The 22,815-nt window shown below is 36.2% G+C and overlaps 1 pseudogene; it reads right to left on the bottom strand.

The window, feature by feature from the left end:
- LOC140016458 (uncharacterized) overlaps positions 1 to 22,253 on the bottom strand; it is a 54,420-nt pseudogene extending 32,167 nt beyond the window's left edge.
- Between the last annotated feature and the right edge of the window lie 562 nt (positions 22,254 to 22,815).

Below are 22,815 nucleotides of genomic sequence, written 5' to 3' on the forward strand. Positions count from 1 at the left end.
CTGAAAACCATATGCTCATGTTCTTAACCAGCATTAGAAAGACCATACAGACAAAGCCTCACCAGATTTTCTAAACATATTACTGCAGATTATAGCCAGAGATTTTGAGCGTGTAAAAGCTAGGGCAGAATTTGGGTTTAGTATAGCATTGTTATTGACAAAGGATGAAGACTTGAAATCATCTTTAAGCATATTTTGAGAACAAATTAATGCATCAAAAATGAATGGAGTCAAGATAAATTGAATACCATACAGTGCCAGTCATAGTAAGATAAATTGTTCCCAAATTGAATGGAGTTAAAAGATTATTCCCAAATCGCATGCCAGGGTTAATTGCAGAAAATAAAAGAAGTGTTTTCAGGTATGAACCAGTCTGCAATGCATTAGAGGAAAGAAAAGGTTGTGCTAATCCCAAGCATGACAGAAACAGACCAACCCACTAATAGGGTACTGTGAACGAACTCCACTTCAATTACGCTTGAGAATCTGACACAGATAAGCATATAAGAAATCTTCTGTAACAGCACATTGACCGGGGAAAGTAAAACTGCCCCAGAGCTCTAATTGGCTGAGCAACTGATGGTTTAACACCATATACATCTATGCTCTAATTCTTTCATTACAAAAACTAATAGAAACAAGTGGAACAAACTTATGTTCATTCACAAGAAAAGATAAGGACAAACCTGCCAGGGCTTCCCAAACTCATTCAATGCTTCTTTAAGATCAGCTTCAGCCTTTTCCCATGTTTCCAGGTCACCAAGATATTTTTCAGGCCTCTGCAATCCAAGGATTATGAAAAACAAAAAAGCATGTCAGATTTGTAAACTTAAATCTATTTTTCATGCAAAAGTAACATGTCTTTTCAACCCAATCCAAGACAACAGGAAGCAAGGCTTCTGTTAAGTTGTAAATAAGGGGTGGTAACGAGACTAGTAGTAGATCAAATGCGATGAAGCCAATGCATCTTATCGAAATGCCTAAAAAAGATAGCATCCATTACTTCCCCAAAATAACGTGCAATAAGATATTGCGCTTATGCTTCTTTTTCCTTTTAATCAGAACAAACAAGCCATTCAGTAGATGAATTTGGCATTCAATCAAGTAACCTCTAAAGGAGACATAATTCTGGATTTACACTCCATTTCTAATGATAAATAATCAGGTCTATCCTGAGGACAAACAAGTTGCGCAATTCCATTGACCTAAAAGATTGCCCGGTTTAAACTACACATATAATCTCAATTAAATGTTAGTTTGTCAAATTCTACTTTCTCGAGCAGTGAAAAGTTTAAAAAGGAAGAAAGAAATAATAGAGAGAACAAAAAGGAGCAGCATGCATAAACAACAAGGCTCTACACAACAAGTGAAGAACAGATAATGTAAACAAAAACAAGGACGCAAAAGCTACCAACTTCTGGTGACACTAACGATGCCATTACAATACTTATTAGTGCAAAACCACCAGCAAAAGGAAGAATAGCATGCACTGATGCCCTTAATTTGCAAACTAAGAGCTGCATAATAAAAGACCAAATGTGCATACCGTAGATAATTTCAAGTCAAAGGTGAACCCAAATATATTGTAGGCATGACTGATAAAATCCAACACGCCCTTGACTTCATCTTTTATCTGTCAAAAGATGGTTATTTAACAACAGGAGTCAAAACAGTTTTTCAAAGGCTAATAAACTAGAGCCTTACCTGGGATTCACGGCAGAAAATGTGTGCATCATCCTGCCAGAAATTCAAAGTTTCAAAGTAAAACAGACCTATTAGCACTAGAACGAGAATTAATGGCAAAAGACTTCAATAATATCCATGAAACAATACTGAGCACACGACCAGACTATTATATAGTGTTGGAGACTATACATAGCTATTCGAGGCCAAGTTAGAGTAACCATTGTATTGGGAAGAATATCGAGAAAGATGACGTTAACAAACACATCCAAACACCAGCTTTTACTACAAGTCACTTGTGTTATTAGATTATCCTCTCCTCTATGACTCAAAAGAATGGAATCAAGATGCAATCATCAACCAATGCAGATGATTTTAGACCATCACCATCATTGTCTTAATACCTGCTGAAATCTCCTCACACGAGTTAAACCAGTAAGTGCACCACTGGCCTCATTCCGATGCAGGACTCCAAAATCAGCCAGGCGAAGAGGTAGTTCTGAAAATTAAGCATAATTCTGGAATAGTAAAAATTAAAGAGCAATACTAGTGTTCTACAAATATGATAGACAAAAGAGTTCGAAAACTATATCAGAATAGCTCACCCCTGTATGAACGAACCCTATGATCAAATATCAAACAGTGCCCCGGACAATTCATTGGTTTGAGCCCAAACAGTTGTTTCTCAATCTGCAATATAACCAAGAAAACACATTCAATCATAGTAAATTTCACTAAGATCATCCAACCATATTTTATGCAACCACGTTCCGTGGAAATAAAACCCATCTGCTGAATCATCCAAACTGGAATTTAGAAAAAAATTCAAACTCATTGTTTAATGCCACTCTTTCCTCCACGACAAATTAACATAAATCAGAACAAGAACCCAGGCTCCCCCTTTACATTCAATGCCTATTAAAAATTGGTATCAAGCACCCAAATTAAATGAACAGCACAAGACAAAGTAGATTCATGAAGCATAGAAGTGGGAATATCAGCCTTCTCAGGGATGGGGGCAAAAAAGAAATAAAAATAAAATCTTTTGAGAAAGTGACTATTAATTTGAAGTCTCGAAATTTGAACGGACTTTAACGGATCAGGCAAAAATGTATTATGCCAACTTTCATGTTTTACATGAAATTAAGTCGCGCTAACTTCTAGCAAACTCCTTATTTGCAAGTGCAACTACAGAAATATCAGTCGTGCCACAACATAAAATACATAATAATGACTAAATTGATTTCTGACCTCAAATAAGACCATATTGTCCCTATAATTTGCAGCATGACCAGAAGTTTCCCACAACTGCATGTTATACATATTTGGACTCCAAACCTACAAAAAGAACACCATAAGATGTGAACTTCAATGGATAATACAACATGTTTGCAACAGTAGTAGTTCATTATACATTACCAACCTCTTCATAACCTCTCTTCCAGTATTCATTTCGTATAAATTCTAAGAGTTTGTTGCAAACTCGAGCACCACGTGGAAGGAAGAAACAACTTCCGGGACTGCAAATTATGCAAGACCAACCGAACCAGGTCTCATAGGCATTTTGACAAATTTGACCAGACAGTACGATAAATGAAAACATCACGGTCCTACCTAAGTGGGTGGAAAAAGAAAAGTTCTTGTTTTTTAGCCAATTCTCCATGGTCATACTTCTTTGCTTCTTCCAGGTCATCCTTGTATTGCTGCAAGAAAGATTATCAAGTCAAAATCCTAGCTCAAAATCTAATAGAATTCACCCTGCCAAGATCATACAAAATGCAAATCAAAGCTCTCACAGCTTATCTTAGCACTTTGCAGATATACTATCCACTGCTAAAGAAATCAATTATTGACAACGGGAAGTGGAAATCCATATATTTTCATTTACAAAGCCTGCCAAACAAAATGTTGAGGATACATCAACCAGAGAACATGCAAGATTTACAAATTAAGAAACATCTAACAAAAGGATATCTTCAACAAGTAAGAACTTTCTTACCACTGACTCTCTAAAGAAGGAAAAAATAACCATGACCCATCATATTAAGTGACAAAGAGTTGATAGCAAGAATAGAACATAAAAGCTGAAGCTTCACTCTCAGTACTCAGTTTTTCACACATCATCAGTTCCACATCCAACTTCAACTATCACGCAAGTTACTACATGATTCACAAGGTTAGATAATTTTTGATTGGGCAGCTAAGGGACAGGCGTTAACAAACTGGCAACAAACCATATTTTCTAAGCCTCATGCCTTTTGCCATAAGTTTCAAGAAGCTAATATATTTATGTAAAACTTCTCAAGCCACTCAGATGCCATTGAACGAATGCGCTTGAGGAATTCACGGAGTACAGAAATTAGCAGCTAAAAGCACAAAATTAGTGCCACTCCTGAAAAACTAGCTACCTAAATATTTTTGAGGCAGCAAGTGCCAATTGCAAGTCCAATAATCCGTTGCTATAAATATGAGCATTGCAGAATGACAAGAAAAGAGCCAAAATGGCTCAATAGATTAAATCCACATAGAAGTTTTATTTTATCTTGTCATGTCTACTGCCTAATGAAACTTAGATAGGCATGAATACAAGTACCAAATAGCTTTTGTCATACTAAGCAGAAAAACTATGAACACCTACATGTCCTAGTCGTGTTTTCTACAACTCATATGAATAACTGCTTTTACATTCAAATGGCATGTCTTGACAAGTTAAACAAAGAACCATATCTAATAATAAGAACTATGGTGGTACAAAATAGCAGGAGACAAGATAGATGCCATACTAATTACATGATGCGACAAAATGCAAAAATAAGCCTTTACTCAAAAAGGAAACTGCAAAGCATGAATCCTACCTTCAGACGCTTCTGGTCCAGAAATGATATTCCATAAACTCTTTGCAACCTTTCACGGTCTTTGTTCCCCCTCCAATACGCTCAGGAAGCCTAATTTTACAATTCATAGCAACAATATGAATAAATGTTTCACAAATGCATCTCTTTACCTACTATGGAAAAGCCACACATCCTCTGCTCGTGCAAGCCAAAAGAAAAAGTTGATGCGAAACAATGATGCAAGTTATAATGCATTAATGATTCATCCTTGTCCTAAGAAACAATCAATGAGGGCAAGAATGGAAATATAAAAACTAACTGGAAAAGCCCCTGCTTCTGCTTTGTAAATAATATAGATAAGGCCTACAGAAATCAGAACCTCACCTTTAAACAAGAGAAAGCTTTAACGAAGGATGTATTTGGTATATGTGGCCCACGACACAAATCAACCAAGGGACCACATCGGCATACGGTGATAGTTTTATCTTCAGGTAAATCATTAATTATTTCAACCTGTTTGAAACAGATAAACTACAATCAATAAAACTGACTCCCACAAACAACTAGCATTTCAAAAGATGTCAAATTACCTTGAATTGGTTATCGGAAAACATCTGCAGAGCTTCATCTCTTGTAACCTCAATGCGCTCAAAAGGTTGTTTTCCCTGATATCAAAAAGGTAGTTAAGTAACAAACTCAGTTCCAAGAAAGCAGCATGTCTCCCAAATCATTGGGAATCATAGAAGCATAAATCTTTAGCAGAAAGATAAATGCAATACATCAAAAATTGTCTGATAGTACAATAAAGTCCTCTTTACTGTTTTCACAACTTTTGAGATACCAGAAGTTGCAGACATTCCCCCTTTTCTTATCTTTTCCTGCTTCTGGTAGTAACACTAAAATATTTTTCTTTAACACTTAATTTCATTAACATCTATCCCATAGCATGTTAGATACTTTTATTTTGAAAGGTCGAAATGCATCTAAAACTTTCCCCAAAATGATATACCTTTGGAAGCTCTATACATTTCCAGAGCAACGATATATTTGTATTCTTATGTAAAAATGTCACTAGTAACACAATGTGCCACATTTCCCAACTGTTACCTAAATGAATGTCCTTCCAAATCCCAACTGACCCCAAACCATCTTGCTGAATTGAATGTTACTATATAGCAGGGAAAAATATGACTATCTCTACAAGAAATCAGTTGACAATCATTCATCTGAATCTCAGTTCAGGCATCATAGAATCACACGTGCACACTGAAAACCATATGCTCATGTTCTTAACCAGCATTAGAAAGACCATACAGACAAAGCCTCACCAGATTTTCTAAACATATTACTGCAGATTATAGCCAGAGATTTTGAGCGTGTAAAAGCTAGGGCAGAATTTGGGTTTAGTATAGCATTGTTATTGACAAAGGATGAAGACTTGAAATCATCTTTAAGCATATTTTGAGAACAAATTAATGCATCAAAAATGAATGGAGTCAAGATAAATTGAATACCATACAGTGCCAGTCATAGTAAGATAAATTGTTCCCAAATTGAATGGAGTTAAAAGATTATTCCCAAATCGCATGCCAGGGTTAATTGCAGAAAATAAAAGAAGTGTTTTCAGGTATGAACCAGTCTGCAATGCATTAGAGGAAAGAAAAGGTTGTGCTAATCCCAAGCATGACAGAAACAGACCAACCCACTAATAGGGTACTGTGAACGAACTCCACTTCAATTACGCTTGAGAATCTGACACAGATAAGCATATAAGAAATCTTCTGTAACAGCACATTGACCGGGGAAAGTAAAACTGCCCCAGAGCTCTAATTGGCTGAGCAACTGATGGTTTAACACCATATACATCTATGCTCTAATTCTTTCATTACAAAAACTAATAGAAACAAGTGGAACAAACTTATGTTCATTCACAAGAAAAGATAAGGACAAACCTGCCAGGGCTTCCCAAACTCATTCAATGCTTCTTTAAGATCAGCTTCAGCCTTTTCCCATGTTTCCAGGTCACCAAGATATTTTTCAGGCCTCTGCAATCCAAGGATTATGAAAAACAAAAAAGCATGTCAGATTTGTAAACTTAAATCTATTTTTCATGCAAAAGTAACATGTCTTTTCAACCCAATCCAAGACAACAGGAAGCAAGGCTTCTGTTAAGTTGTAAATAAGGGGTGGTAACGAGACTAGTAGTAGATCAAATGCGATGAAGCCAATGCATCTTATCGAAATGCCTAAAAAAGATAGCATCCATTACTTCCCCAAAATAACGTGCAATAAGATATTGCGCTTATGCTTCTTTTTCCTTTTAATCAGAACAAACAAGCCATTCAGTAGATGAATTTGGCATTCAATCAAGTAACCTCTAAAGGAGACATAATTCTGGATTTACACTCCATTTCTAATGATAAATAATCAGGTCTATCCTGAGGACAAACAAGTTGCGCAATTCCATTGACCTAAAAGATTGCCCGGTTTAAACTACACATATAATCTCAATTAAATGTTAGTTTGTCAAATTCTACTTTCTCGAGCAGTGAAAAGTTTAAAAAGGAAGAAAGAAATAATAGAGAGAACAAAAAGGAGCAGCATGCATAAACAACAAGGCTCTACACAACAAGTGAAGAACAGATAATGTAAACAAAAACAAGGACGCAAAAGCTACCAACTTCTGGTGACACTAACGATGCCATTACAATACTTATTAGTGCAAAACCACCAGCAAAAGGAAGAATAGCATGCACTGATGCCCTTAATTTGCAAACTAAGAGCTGCATAATAAAAGACCAAATGTGCATACCGTAGATAATTTCAAGTCAAAGGTGAACCCAAATATATTGTAGGCATGACTGATAAAATCCAACACGCCCTTGACTTCATCTTTTATCTGTCAAAAGATGGTTATTTAACAACAGGAGTCAAAACAGTTTTTCAAAGGCTAATAAACTAGAGCCTTACCTGGGATTCACGGCAGAAAATGTGTGCATCATCCTGCCAGAAATTCAAAGTTTCAAAGTAAAACAGACCTATTAGCACTAGAACGAGAATTAATGGCAAAAGACTTCAATAATATCCATGAAACAATACTGAGCACACGACCAGACTATTATATAGTGTTGGAGACTATACATAGCTATTCGAGGCCAAGTTAGAGTAACCATTGTATTGGGAAGAATATCGAGAAAGATGACGTTAACAAACACATCCAAACACCAGCTTTTACTACAAGTCACTTGTGTTATTAGATTATCCTCTCCTCTATGACTCAAAAGAATGGAATCAAGATGCAATCATCAACCAATGCAGATGATTTTAGACCATCACCATCATTGTCTTAATACCTGCTGAAATCTCCTCACACGAGTTAAACCAGTAAGTGCACCACTGGCCTCATTCCGATGCAGGACTCCAAAATCAGCCAGGCGAAGAGGTAGTTCTGAAAATTAAGCATAATTCTGGAATAGTAAAAATTAAAGAGCAATACTAGTGTTCTACAAATATGATAGACAAAAGAGTTCGAAAACTATATCAGAATAGCTCACCCCTGTATGAACGAACCCTATGATCAAATATCAAACAGTGCCCCGGACAATTCATTGGTTTGAGCCCAAACAGTTGTTTCTCAATCTGCAATATAACCAAGAAAACACATTCAATCATAGTAAATTTCACTAAGATCATCCAACCATATTTTATGCAACCACGTTCCGTGGAAATAAAACCCATCTGCTGAATCATCCAAACTGGAATTTAGAAAAAAATTCAAACTCATTGTTTAATGCCACTCTTTCCTCCACGACAAATTAACATAAATCAGAACAAGAACCCAGGCTCCCCCTTTACATTCAATGCCTATTAAAAATTGGTATCAAGCACCCAAATTAAATGAACAGCACAAGACAAAGTAGATTCATGAAGCATAGAAGTGGGAATATCAGCCTTCTCAGGGATGGGGGCAAAAAAGAAATAAAAATAAAATCTTTTGAGAAAGTGACTATTAATTTGAAGTCTCGAAATTTGAACGGACTTTAACGGATCAGGCAAAAATGTATTATGCCAACTTTCATGTTTACATGAAATTAAGTCGCGCTAACTTCTAGCAAACTCCTTATTTGCAAGTGCAACTACAGAAATATCAGTCGTGCCACAACATAAAATACATAATAATGACTAAATTGATTTCTGACCTCAAATAAGACCATATTGTCCCTATAATTTGCAGCATGACCAGAAGTTTCCCACAACTGCATGTTATACATATTTGGACTCCGAACCTACAAAAAGAACACCATAAGATGTGAACTTCAATGGATAATACAACATGTTTGCAACAGTAGTAGTTCATTATACATTACCAACCTCTTCATAACCTCTCTTCCAGTATTCATTTCGTATAAATTCTAAGAGTTTGTTGCAAACTCGAGCACCACGTGGAAGGAAGAAACAACTTCCGGGACTGCAAATTATGCAAGACCAACCGAACCAGGTCTCATAGGCATTTTGACAAATTTGACCAGACAGTACGATAAATGAAAACATCACGGTCCTACCTAAGTGGGTGGAAAAAGAAAAGTTCTTGTTTTTTAGCCAATTCTCCATGGTCATACTTCTTTGCTTCTTCCAGGTCATCCTTGTATTGCTGCAAGAAAGATTATCAAGTCAAAATCCTAGCTCAAAATCTAATAGAATTCACCCTGCCAAGATCATACAAAATGCAAATCAAAGCTCTCACAGCTTATCTTAGCACTTTGCAGATATACTATCCACTGCTAAAGAAATCAATTATTGACAACGGGAAGTGGAAATCCATATATTTTCATTTACAAAGCCTGCCAGACAAAATGTTGAGGATACATCAACCAGAGAACATGCAAGATTTACAAATTAAGAAACATCTAACAAAAGGATATCTTCAACAAGTAAGAACTTTCTTACCACTGACTCTCTAAAGAAGGAAAAAATAACCATGACCCATCATATTAAGTGACAAAGAGTTGATAGCAAGAATAGAACATAAAAGCTGAAGCTTCACTCTCAGTACTCAGTTTTTCACACATCATCAGTTCCACATCCAACTTCAACTATCACGCAAGTTACTACATGATTCACAAGGTTAGATAATTTTTGATTGGGCAGCTAAGGGACAGGCGTTAACAAACTGGCAACAAACCATATTTTCTAAGCCTCATGCCTTTTGCCATAAGTTTCAAGAAGCTAATATATTTATGTAAAACTTCTCAAGCCACTCAGATGCCATTGAACGAATGCGCTTGAGGAATTCACGGAGTACAGAAATTAGCAGCTAAAAGCACAAAATTAGTGCCACTCCTGAAAAACTAGCTACCTAAATATTTTTGAGGCAGCAAGTGCCAATTGCAAGTCCAATAATCCGTTGCTATAAATATGAGCATTGCAGAATGACAAGAAAAGAGCCAAAATGGCTCAATAGATTAAATCCACATAGAAGTTTTATTTTATCTTGTCATGTCTACTGCCTAATGAAACTTAGATAGGCATGAATACAAGTACCAAATAGCTTTTGTCATACTAAGCAGAAAAACTATGAACACCTACATGTCCTAGTCGTGTTTTCTACAACTCATATGAATAACTGCTTTTACATTCAAATGGCATGTCTTGACAAGTTAAACAAAGAACCATATCTAATAATAAGAACTATGGTGGTACAAAATAGCAGGAGACAAGATAGATGCCATACTAATTACATGATGCGACAAAATGCAAAAATAAGCCTTTACTCAAAAAGGAAACTGCAAAGCATGAATCCTACCTTCAGACGCTTCTGGTCCAGAAATGATATTCCATAAACTCTTTGCAACCTTTCACGGTCTTTGTTCCCCCTCCAATACGCTCAGGAAGCCTAATTTTACAATTCATAGCAACAATATGAATAAATGTTTCACAAATGCATCTCTTTACCTACTATGGAAAAGCCACACATCCTCTGCTCGTGCAAGCCAAAAGAAAAAGTTGATGCGAAACAATGATGCAAGTTATAATGCATTAATGATTCATCCTTGTCCTAAGAAACAATCAATGAGGGCAAGAATGGAAATATAAAAACTAACTGGAAAAGCCCCTGCTTCTGCTTTGTAAATAATATAGATAAGGCCTACAGAAATCAGAACCTCACCTTTAAACAAGAGAAAGCTTTAACGAAGGATGTATTTGGTATATGTGGCCCACGACACAAATCAACCAAGGGACCACATCGGCATACGGTGATAGTTTTATCTTCAGGTAAATCATTAATTATTTCAACCTGTTTGAAACAGATAAACTACAATCAATAAAACTGACTCCCACAAACAACTAGCATTTCAAAAGATGTCAAATTACCTTGAATTGGTTATCGGAAAACATCTGCAGAGCTTCATCTCTTGTAACCTCAATGCGCTCAAAAGGTTGTTTTCCCTGATATCAAAAAGGTAGTTAAGTAACACACTCAGTTCCAAGAAAGCAGCATGTCTCCCAAATCATTGGAATCATAGAAGCATAAATCATTAGTAGAAAGATGAATGCAATACATCAAAAATTGCCTGATAGTACAATAAAGTCCTCTTTACTGTTTTCACAAATTTTGAGATACCAGAAGTTGCAGACATTCCCCCTTTTCTTATCTTTTCTTGCTTCTGGTAGTAACACTAAAATATACTTTTATTTTGAAAGGTCGAAATGCATCTAAAACTTTCCCCAAAATGATATACGTTTGGAATCTTTATACATTTCCAGAGCAACGATATATTTGTAATCTTATGTAAAAATATCACTAGTAACACAATGTGCCACATTTTCCCAACTGTTACCTAAATGAATGTCCTTCCAAATCCCAGCTGACCCCAAACCATCTTGCTGAATTGGATGTTACGATATAGCAAGGAAAAATATATGACTATCTCTACAAGAAAATCAGTTGACAATCATTCATCTGAATCTCAGTTCAAGCATCATAGAATCACAAGTGCACACTGAAAACCATATGCTCAAACAAAAAATGTTGACTGGAAGGACTGCAGAGTCTTTCATATTTTTAGTACCAGGAAAGTAAGTTTGCTAAACCTATTTGAAAAGAAAGATCTAAGGATTTCAAATAGGATTCCAGGATCAACATGTTTCTATGAGGCCAAAATGATAACAAAATTATGTGAGAATGCTTATCATATCGCCTGTCCGTATAAATATATGGTACATCACAACAATATCGGCTCTCCATATTAGTATATGAAACATCACAACAATAATCCTAGCTCTACCATATCTTTGTTGTTTATTGAAAAAGTTGTATGAAAGTGAAACTGTAATAGCTATGAAATGGTTAATCAAAAGTGTTTGCCATTGTCTTAAAGCATCAGCACAAAAATCAGTAATAAAGAATCCTACAAATTGAAATAACAATAACATGTTAAAAGATGGAAAAGAAAAACAGGCACACTGTTCACAAGCACAAAATAGAACACAGATTTTACCAAGTATACAATTTTAGGTAGAAAAGAGAGATACCAATACAGCCTTCTTAGCCCCATCGTCAATCCTTTTAAAATGATCCTCATTCAATCCCAAGTCACCATAAAAAGCATCGTAATAGAAACCCTGCAAAAGCATCAACCCAGAGCATGAAAATACGATAAACATGCATTTTCTATCTAATTAACCAAAAAGGCAAAAGGGGGAACAGCTTAAATGCAAAATAGAAACAGGAGAGAACAGAAAACATTTAATGGTCAGCCTATATGAAAACGCTAATTCACCATATAGAGCAAAATCCAGTTTCTTGTGGGAATTTACGGGTCAAACAGAGAGCTAAGGTTCAACAAGTGACATATTGGAAGCTTTTGATTCCAAAGAATATTTAGTCACAAAAGCTTATCAGTGTAACGCAGAAGCACCTCCAACTTTAACATATTTAAAGAAGTTTTCAACGAGCCAACTCTGGCCATTCTAAACCTTGGATGTCAGATATTCGAGTGAATGCGTATACTACAAAGATGAAGAGCTAAAGCACCCAAATTAGTAAATTACCTCCCCTCTTGTGGTACATGGCCCAATGCACAATCTGCATCCATATGTCTGCTCTAGTGACTGAACAGGCAATAAAACACATCGAATTAACATCCACAATGCTCAATCAATATGCAGTTTTTACCAAATAAAACCAGAATGCAGCTGGGAAAACTCCAAAAAAAAAAAAAGAGCACTGAACCTGGCCAAGGATGTGGGCGCTTGAATGCCAAAAGGTATCTCGCCCCTCATCGCTATCAAATGTAAACAGCTTCAGCTCACAGTCCCCCTCTAATGGCCTATGCATATCCCATAGAGCCCCGTCCACCTTAGCAATCAACGCATTAGATGCCAAGCTCTTGGAAATTTCCTTCGCCACATCAAACGGGGTAGTATTCCACTTCTTCCCCTCCTTCACTGACCCATCAGGTAACACAATCCTAACAAAACAAAACCCAAAGAAATAAATTATTCTTAAACGTAAGTCATTAATTCTTTATATTATATATAACTTCGAGGTTCAGGGTTTCGTACCTGATGGGGTCAGGGGACAGGGAGAGGCGCTGGAGTTTTTCCCGGTCTTGGATGGATTTGAAGAGGTCGATGCGTTTGTTGATAACTGTTGCGAGATAAGCTTCGTCTTTGGGGACGGAGGGGCCAGAATCATTCGAGGCTGTGCCCATTGGCAGGGGCGGCGAGTGCAATGAAGAGCAGTGGCGGAGTAGAAAGGTTCTAAAATGCAGAGCGGACGGCGGAGGAGGAAGACAGCGTAGGAGTAATGCGAAGCGCCAGCAGAGCTGGGAAGTTAAGAGCATACAGTCATGGACGAAGGGTTTCAATTGAAGGAAAGTAGGATAAAACGTTGGAGGGTAAATGATACTAATAATACCCGGGTGAAAAATGCTATGTTTGAATTACCTGTTTTTTTACATTTTTAAAAATTTTTATTCTAGTAGTGTATATAAAAAAAATTTATTATAAAATTTTTGAAAAAAAAATATTTGATATATTGTATAAATGAGATTTTTTTTTAGTTATTTTTATTTGTGTATTACTATAATATTGTATTTGAAAAATCTTTTTTTTAAATGATCAATTCAAACAGAGACTTAAATTGATGCACATTGTGCAGATTGAGAAGATTAAGGACTATTTGAATTGTTATTTTTTGAAATTTTCATCATATATATAGTGTAGTCATTTGATATTACCGAATTCGACCCGATTTCGTATAATTCGAAATCGATATTCTAATTTCCATTCCGAATTATTAAATTCAAAATTTCGAATTCAATTCAAATTTTGGTCAGTAAATCGAAATTATTCGATTTTGCACACTCCTAGCCTAAACTTTGTTCAAAAAAGTTGCAATTTGGTGACAAAAAAAATGAAATTATAAATATGTCAAACAAGAATCTGAAATTATAAAAATAAATGAAAACTAGGAGGAGGATGACCTTGTTAAGGCGTGGATTTGAAGCGGTGGGCTAGTGTAGAAGAGGAGAGTCCTTTTAACAAGCGTGGGTTCCAAGTAGTGGGCTACTAGTAGGAGGCTGTTTCGGGTTTGACTACTATAATATATTACTTGGGCTTTGATTATGATTAGGTGATTTTCTACTAACTTGAATAATAACCAATGAATTAAAGTGACCAGTTTACGTAGCAGCAAATTAATTATTTTGTAGTTCAACTTTTAAAGCCCTCCCTTTCTCTTCGTTTCTTTTGTAAAGCTTGGAGCATAGACTCGCACCCAAAAAATTTTTTTTTTTTGATTATTCCTAGTTTATGAATAAGAAGAAAACATAGGATGAGTGAGTATATGCTTAGTTAGATCATTAGTTTAACCAGCTAGAGCAACTAGAGTTTTTTTTTTGGCTTTAGCCAAAGCAACTAGAGTTGCTTAATCGAATTACAACTTTTCTCTAAACACGTTAAGAAAAGTGAAGAACTACTTGAAAGTTATATTTAATAACTCAATTCAGCACTTAAACTTAATAGATTCAGATCTTAATATATTCAAACCGTTTGATAAAAAAATATTAAATAACTGAATTAATTAAGTGACACTAAATTTTTTAGACAAAATTTACTCCCAAAATTAAGTGATAAGCTATTTACTTATCACTAAATTTGATATGGACTCAAATATATTAGATTTAATACTTAATAATTCAATAAATTAATGGATTCAAAGTTCAATCTTATCAAACGCATCCTAAAAATCCATCGCTGGCCGGCTTTTCTGCAAGCTTAAGCTACTACTACTTTGTATTAAGCGTTATGGGAGAAATTTTACTAATTCAAGCAGTGGGTTCGGTGGAAGGGAAGGATAGTTTGGACAAGGTACTAGTTGGAGGCCGTGTTGGGGTTGCCTATTTATTTCAGCGGGTCATATTTGAGCTCTGGTTAATGTAATAACTATAACTTAAAGTTTTCAAAAGAAAACAATCTAGTACTACTCACGAGCACCCTTGGTCTCGAACCCTGTAAAAGAAAACCACAACGTGGGATGAGCTACACAGCCCAGTGAGGTTCCAAGACACTCTAACAGATCGAATAAATCAAGTAAGTTGGGCATATCATATGCATGGTTCAATGTTACACAATGGCGTGTTATCATGAGGTGATAATCATTGTACGAGTAATTTGAGACATTTATCATGAGACAGGTATCATGATATAAGTACATTGGTCAGGTAACAGGTATGGAGCATATCACAGGCATAGTTCAGGATTTCATGTTGGCATTTTAGCATGAAACAATTATCATGATACAAGGTAAACATATACTGTAGGATACGGTGTTCCAGTGGAACCATTGCGGTCATCTGCACCTTATGACTTCCGGATCCCCTCGGTTTGACTGGCCATCACCTTATCCCTCCAGTGGTAATACTCGAGTATACCGAAACGGTTGTCCAGGGTTCCAACCTACCCGACCGAGCCCAGTCCTGGCTCGAGTAGGTCAGTAACCGAGGCGGGGCCCAAGTTCAGCTTAGAGCTTACAACATGCACAGGTAACCAAGTAATTCGACAAAAGGTAAAATTCATCATTTGAGTAGGTCGAGTGAGGTAAAGTACACACTCGCCTAATAATGATGGACAGCTTCATATAACATGTGATTCATGATAATCAAGTAATCAGGTGGTCAAGTAACCAAGTAAGTTGGTGATCACGTAAGCAGATAACCAAGTAAGCAAGTAACCAAATAGATTAGAAAACGGTAAGTAAACACGGTTAACGGTAAACGGTAAACGGTTAACGGTAGTAATTACGGTTAATTGGTAGACATATGTCATTTCAATAGGCCGCCATTGGCCGTTTTTCACTTTCACCACGTAAGAGTCGAGGAGATTCACTCCAACCGACTTATGCTTCCATAGCATAATTAATCATTTAAACACATCATGTAAATATGCTCTCCAAACATTTCATATCTAGTATTTCAAGTAATCACATAAGTATGCTCTTTAAGCATTTCATATCGAATAGTTCAAGTAGTCACGTAAATATGCTCTTCAAGGGTTTCATATCGAATAGTTCAAATATACATGCTTCAGGTGTTTCATGTCGAGTAATTCAAGTATACACTATTCAAATATGCATGAGTGTGGTAAATACTTAACATATAGCACTTAACACCTAATAATCATGACATAAGCGTGTCCTAGACTTATTCGATTACGTATTCCTATATGGAACACTCACCTATTGCAACAAGAGAGTAAATACTCAAACAAGTGTCTAGGCGTCCACTTCGAGTTCCTCTTGAAGGTCCCCTTGAGCGCCTGAGCAAATAACCATTAACTATTATGCACTATCACTTAGAACTCCTACTTATCAAAGAAGGTTGTACAATCTAAGGGGAATTCATAAATTGGGCCTTAATTATTAATAATCGAGGCTCAAGAGTAGAGTTTGAAAGTCTAAAGAGAGAGACTAACATTTTTCATGAAATCGAGTTCAAAATGTTCAATCGGTATCGAGAAAAGAAGGCAAGTTTCCAAAATCTCATTTTCTAAGAAATTGCCAAATTTCAGCTTTGGGTGTCAATTTTAGAAAAATCGTATCTTGCACTACGTAGGTCCAAAATTGGAACGCTTGATACCATTGGAAACTACATTCCGAGTACTACAAGTTTCTAGAAGACACTTTTCCATGATCCCAAATGGAAGGTATTCAAAAGTTGGATCAAAGTTACTGCTGTAGAATACTAAGACAGTTTCAAGGTTGGTTTTTGGCCAATTTTGGAAATTCGGCAAAATTCACTTGTTTTGAACTAACCTTTGAAATTTGGAAATCAATTAGTGTTGCAAGAACGAGAAACGGAGTTTCGAGCACCAAGATATAGTAGCTCCAAGTTGCTGAAAAAGTTAAGACGGTTGGGCTATTTTCCAGGTTTAAAAACTAAATTCGAAGCATCATTTGGTCACCGAGTTGGCAGTGGAAATACATAAAACTTGGTACACTAAATCTTCCATGTGTGAACAACATTTCTACCAAGTTTCATACAAAAACTCTTACGGTAAGGTAGTCATTAAAACAACCAAAGTTTATGAAGAGTTTCAAGGCTAAACTACCTTCTCACTTTTCTTTTGTTTACAAACTTTTTGTACCATGAAATCAGTTTCAAATCTCTCCATTATTGAAACCAAGAGTTCATAAACATCCACTGAGCAATTTAAAGACCATTGACATCCAAATTCTAGAAATAAAACTCTCCAAATCAGATTTGACCATTTGGCTAAGAGAAAACGAAAAGTTTTCCAGATTCGATGAGCGAATTTTGTGACATCATTTGCATATCAAAATGGTCTTAGAATATTACCAAATTTTGTACAATTAAACCTCCATATGAGGATTACTCTTCTATCAAATTTCATTTGAAAATTCACACGGGAAGGTAGTTAACTAAACCATCAAAGCTCAGGAAATTTCCCAAGGTAAAACTGTCTTCTAGCTCTTCTTTCCTTTTTAAACATTTTGCCCGAAGCAACCAACCCAAATCTGGTTTATTTGTAAAACAAAGTCCAAGAAACATCTAATATAAAGTTTGGTAGATGTTGGACATGAAATTTTCAAAACAACAAGTCCCAAATCAAGCTAGGCCATTTAACTAGTCAAAAGAGGATTTTTACTCACTGCATCAGTTTCGAAATATGGCCACAACTCACTCAATTCAACTTGGAATTGAGCGTGGTTGATGGCGTTGGAAAGCTCTCACATAAATATGAATTTTCTCAGAAGAAACCATTTTCAAATTCTATCTACAAACAGCTCGTTTTTGAGCATCAAGAAGCAACTTCTGTCCTGTCTCCTGGAGAGCAACGAAACAGGGCAGTGATTTTCAAACGAATGGTGTGGCTCACTCAAGTGGAACCAGAACGTGAATTTGGTACCAATGGAAAGCTGAGAATGTCTAGTTTCCGATGCCGCAAACGGCACTTGATTTCGACATCGGAGTAAAGAGTTATAGCCGATACAAAATGACTGCCTGGGCAATACGGGAATCATTTTCCAGATTTGCTAACTTTGGAAATCAACTCATTTGACCAACCAAATCATGTTATTTTTCAATGAAATTTTGTACACACTCACAATAACATGTAAACAACATAATCAATTCATTAGAATCTCAAAATTTTGCACAAAAGTGGTCGGACAAGGCAGGGGTAAAATCGGAAACTTTTGCCTCTTGCACCCAATGAAATTTCTATCAATTACACACCATTAATCCATCATTTTAACCACTAAACCAACAATATATCCACCATCAATCATCAAATCAGCAACAACCCAAGTGTGGGAATCCATAGAGCCCACTTTCACATTTTTCCAACAATAACAAGATACCCATACACATGCAATAGCTTAAGGATGCATTTCCACTACTATAAATCAAGTTTAAGAGGATGGATCATGTTATACCTTCTTAATGTACTAGATCAGAATTTTCGGCCCTCAAAATGCTCCAAGAAACCGTGATTTCCAGCACCCTTTTGCAGCTCAAAATGATCTCCTAGTGTTAAGCTAAGTGTGGTGCAAGTTTGGTTGAATTTGGAGATGATTTGGTGGTGGTTTTTGTGAGAAGAATTTTTGAAACTTGGAGGTTGAGAGAGAGAGATGGCCGGCTGTCTTTGGAGAGGAGAGAGAGTGTGAGTTGATCAGATTTTAGCTTCCAAGGGAAGATACTAACTTGTGGCCTCAAATTACCCATTAGTCAACTCACATTAGGGTGCGTTTGGCGCGATTAGGGCTCGATTTCTCGCGCGTTTGGTTCACCAGTGCACTAACCCTCTAATGCATTTATATTCATGTAGATAATATTCACTCTTAATTATCCCGAAATAAGGGTCTAAGGTCCCTCAAATAAAGTCACGCGTGTGGAAACGTGTACCGTCAATTTTATCGCTATAACGCGAAACCTCCGAGAAATTCTTATAACGTCCGTACTACTAACCATCACTTGAGTATTTAAACATTAAAATTCCTATTTTAAGACTAAGGCACGTATCTCCAATTTTTCTGAGCTCAGTGTATCCTCAAATCGGTTATCGTTCCAAATGCACGTGCACTATTTCACTTATCGGGCTTCCGGAAATTAATTTTTTGAAACAAGTCATTTTAAAAATATAATGAAACTATATTTCCATGTAATTAGGTCTCAAGAGCTTAGAAAATAATATTCGGAGTAAAAGACCAAATAAATAATTAAATAAGCGAGAAATAAGAGATTAAATAAGTAAATTTTGCGAGTCCTCACAATAACCACTGGCGTGGGCTACAAGGGAATCACCATTTGATTTGGTGAATAAACAATTTGCACGTGTTTTTTCCCTTGTCAAAGAAGAAATCGGTAATCTTACCTAACCGGCAAATTGAGAAAAGGAAGTTTTTATAAACTAGTAAGTAGTAACCAAAAACGGGAAATACAGAAAAAAAAAAGAAGCAGATTTGTGTAAGGGCATATTTCCCAAGTTGAAGCAAATCTAAGACTTTCCTTCAACCAATAGAACAAACTTACTTGTTTGTAAAGAAGGTTAACGAAGAATCTCAAATTATGTACGATAATTTTTAAGAAACTCAAAATTACTTGTGCCACAAGTTTTGGACGTCCGAGGAGGATGGAATGGGGTACGAGTTACTCGTCTTACTACACACAGCTTTTTCCCTTTTTTTTTTTGCTTAACAGTTGTCACCATTTATTTGGCAAATTGATCTAAGTTCTTCAATTTAGTATGAATTTCAAGTACTAAGAGTTTACCCTATACTTCTGCTAGTACCCAGGAAAAAAAAACAAAAAGGTAGTTTAGCTCTTGCTAAATTGGTCGAACGTTTATAAAGGGGAAGAGGGAGGTTCAGAACGCAAAGTTGCTTCTTTATGTTCGTCAATAAACTTAAATATATCCTACCACGTAAGAGTAAAAAAAAGAAGAAGAAGAAGAAGAGGATTTTGTTCTTCTATTAGTAATTTGTGTATTTTAAATGTAAAAAGTAGAGGTTAAATAATCAGAATGTCAAGTACCAGTTGCTCGCAAAGCAAAATATTCACATTTTAACTATGTTTCAACATAAAGCTCAAAAAAAAAAAAGAATGAAAGAAAGAAAGAAGCTCGAGGTGTTGTATACAACTACTGAATTTGAATTTTGGATATACTGCCTATATTCTTTTGCATTTGCATGTTATTTGTACCTCATGTACTAATGTGCCACATTTCCCAACTGTTACCTAAATGAATGTCCTTCCAAATCCCAGCTGATCCCAAACCATCTTGCTGAATTGAATGTTACTATATAGCAGGGAAAAATATATGACTATCTCTACAAGAAATCAGTTGACAATCATTCATCTGAATCTCAGTTCAGGCATCACAGAATCACAAGTGCACACTGAAAACCATATGCTCAAACAAAAAATGTTGACTGGAAGGACTGCAGAGTCTTTCATACTTTTAGTAACAGGAAAGTAAGTTTGCTAAACCTATTTGAAAAAGAAGATCTAAGGATTTCAAATAGGATTCCAGGATCAAGATGTTTCTACAAGGCCAAAATGATAACAAAATTATGTGAGAATGCTTATCATATTGCCTGTCCGCATAAATATATGGTACATCACAACAATAGCAGCTCTCCATATAAGGATATGAAACATCACAACAATAATCCTTCCTAGCTCTACCATATCTTTGTTGTTTATTGAAAAAGTTGTATGAAAGTGAAACTGTAATAGCTATGAAATGGTTAATCAAAAGTGTTTGCCATTGTCTTAAAGCATCAGCACAAAAATCAGAAATAAAGAATCCTACAAATTGAAATAACAATAACATGTTAAGAGATGGAAAAGAAAAACAGGCACACTGTTCACAAGCACAAAATAGAACACAGATTTTACAAATTATATAATTTTAGGTAGAAAAGAGAGATACCGATACAGCCTTCTTAGCCCCATCGTCAATCCTTTTAAAATGATCCTCGTTCAATCCCAAGTCACCAGAAAAAGCATCGTAATAGAAACCCTGCAAAAGCAGCAACTCAGAGCATGAAAATATGATAAACATGCATTTTCTATCTAATTAACCAAAAAGGCAAAAGGGGAAACGGCTTAAATGCAAAATAGAAACAGGAGAGAACAGAAAACATTTAATGGTCAGCCTATATGAAAACGCTAATTCACCATATAGAGCAAAATCCAGTTTCTTGAGGGAATTTACGGGTCCAACAGAGAGCTAAGGTTCAACAAGTGACATATTGGAAGCTTTTGATTCCAAAGAATATTTAGTCACAAAAGCTTATCAGTGTAACGCAGAAGCACCTCCAACTTTAACATATTTAAAGAAGTTTTCAACGAGCCAACTCTGGCCATTCTAAACCTTGGATGTCAGATATTCGAGTGAATGCGTATACTACAAAGATGAAGAGCTAAAGCACACAAATTAGTAAATTACCTCCCCTCTTGTGGTACATGGCCCAGAGCACAATCTGCATCCATATGTCTGCTCTAGTGACTGAACAGGCAATAAAACACACCGAATTAACATCCACAATGCTCAATCAATATGCAGTTTTTACCAAATAAAACCAGAATGCAGCTGGGAAAACTAAAAAAAAAAAAGAGCACTGAACCTGGCCAAGAATGTGGGCGCTTGAATGCCAAAAGGTATCTCGCCCCTCATCGGCATCAAATGTAAACAGCTTCATCTCACAGTCCCCCTATAATGGCCTATGCATATCCCGTAGAGCCCCATCCACCTTAGCAATCAACGCATTAGATGCCAAGCTCTTGGAAATTTCCTTCGCCACATCAAACGGGGTAGTATTCCACTTCTTCCCCTCCTTCACTGACCCATCAGGTAACACAATCCTAACAAAACAAAACCCAAAGAAATAAATTATTCTTAAACGTAAGTCATTAATTCTTTATATTATATAACTTAGAGGTTCAGGGTTTCGTACCTGATGGGGTCAGGGGTCAGGGGACAGGGAGAGGCGCTGGAGGTTTTCCCGGTCTTGGATGGATTTGAAGAGGTCGATTCGTTTGTTGATAACTGTTGCGAGATAAGCTTCATCTTTTGGGACGGAGGAGCCGGAATCATTCGAGGCTGTGCCCATTGGCAGGGGCGGCGAGTGCAATGAAGAGCAGTGTCGGAGTAGAAGGGTTCTAAAATGCAGAGCGGGCGGCGGAGGAGGAAGACGGCGTATGAGTAATGCGAAGCGCCAGCAGAGCTGGAAGTTAAGAGCATGCAGTCGTGGACAAAGGGTTTTTCAATTGTAAAGAAAGTAGGATCAAACTTTTTTTTTTTTTTGCCGCAACGATAGATGTCCTATAACCTAATCTAACCTAGTCTAAGAGGAAGGGGAGGGGTTCGATGTGAGTACAGACTCAATCGATGAAGGTCAATTAAGACCGCCACAATTGTGACAAATTTGTGGGAGGCAGAGATTGAACCCTGACCTCCAGCATCACCTTTTATGGTGATGACCACTGGACCAAATGGCCAGTGGCAAAGAAAGTAGGATCAAACGTCGGAGTATAAATGATACTAATAATATCGGTGTAAAATGCTCCGTATGAATTACCTGTTTTTTTTATATTTTAAAAAATTTTATTACAGCAGTGTATATGAAAATTTTCTATTATAAATATTTTTAAAAATATTTGATATATTGTATGAATGAGATTTTTTGAGTTATTTTTATTAATATATTACTATAGTATTATATTTGAAAAACTTGTTTTTTAAAAAAGATCAATCTAAATAGAGACTT

The sequence above is a fragment of the Coffea arabica genome, chromosome 11c, assembly GCF_036785885.1.
Source record: "Coffea arabica cultivar ET-39 chromosome 11c, Coffea Arabica ET-39 HiFi, whole genome shotgun sequence".
NCBI lineage: Eukaryota > Viridiplantae > Streptophyta > Magnoliopsida > Gentianales > Rubiaceae > Coffea > Coffea arabica.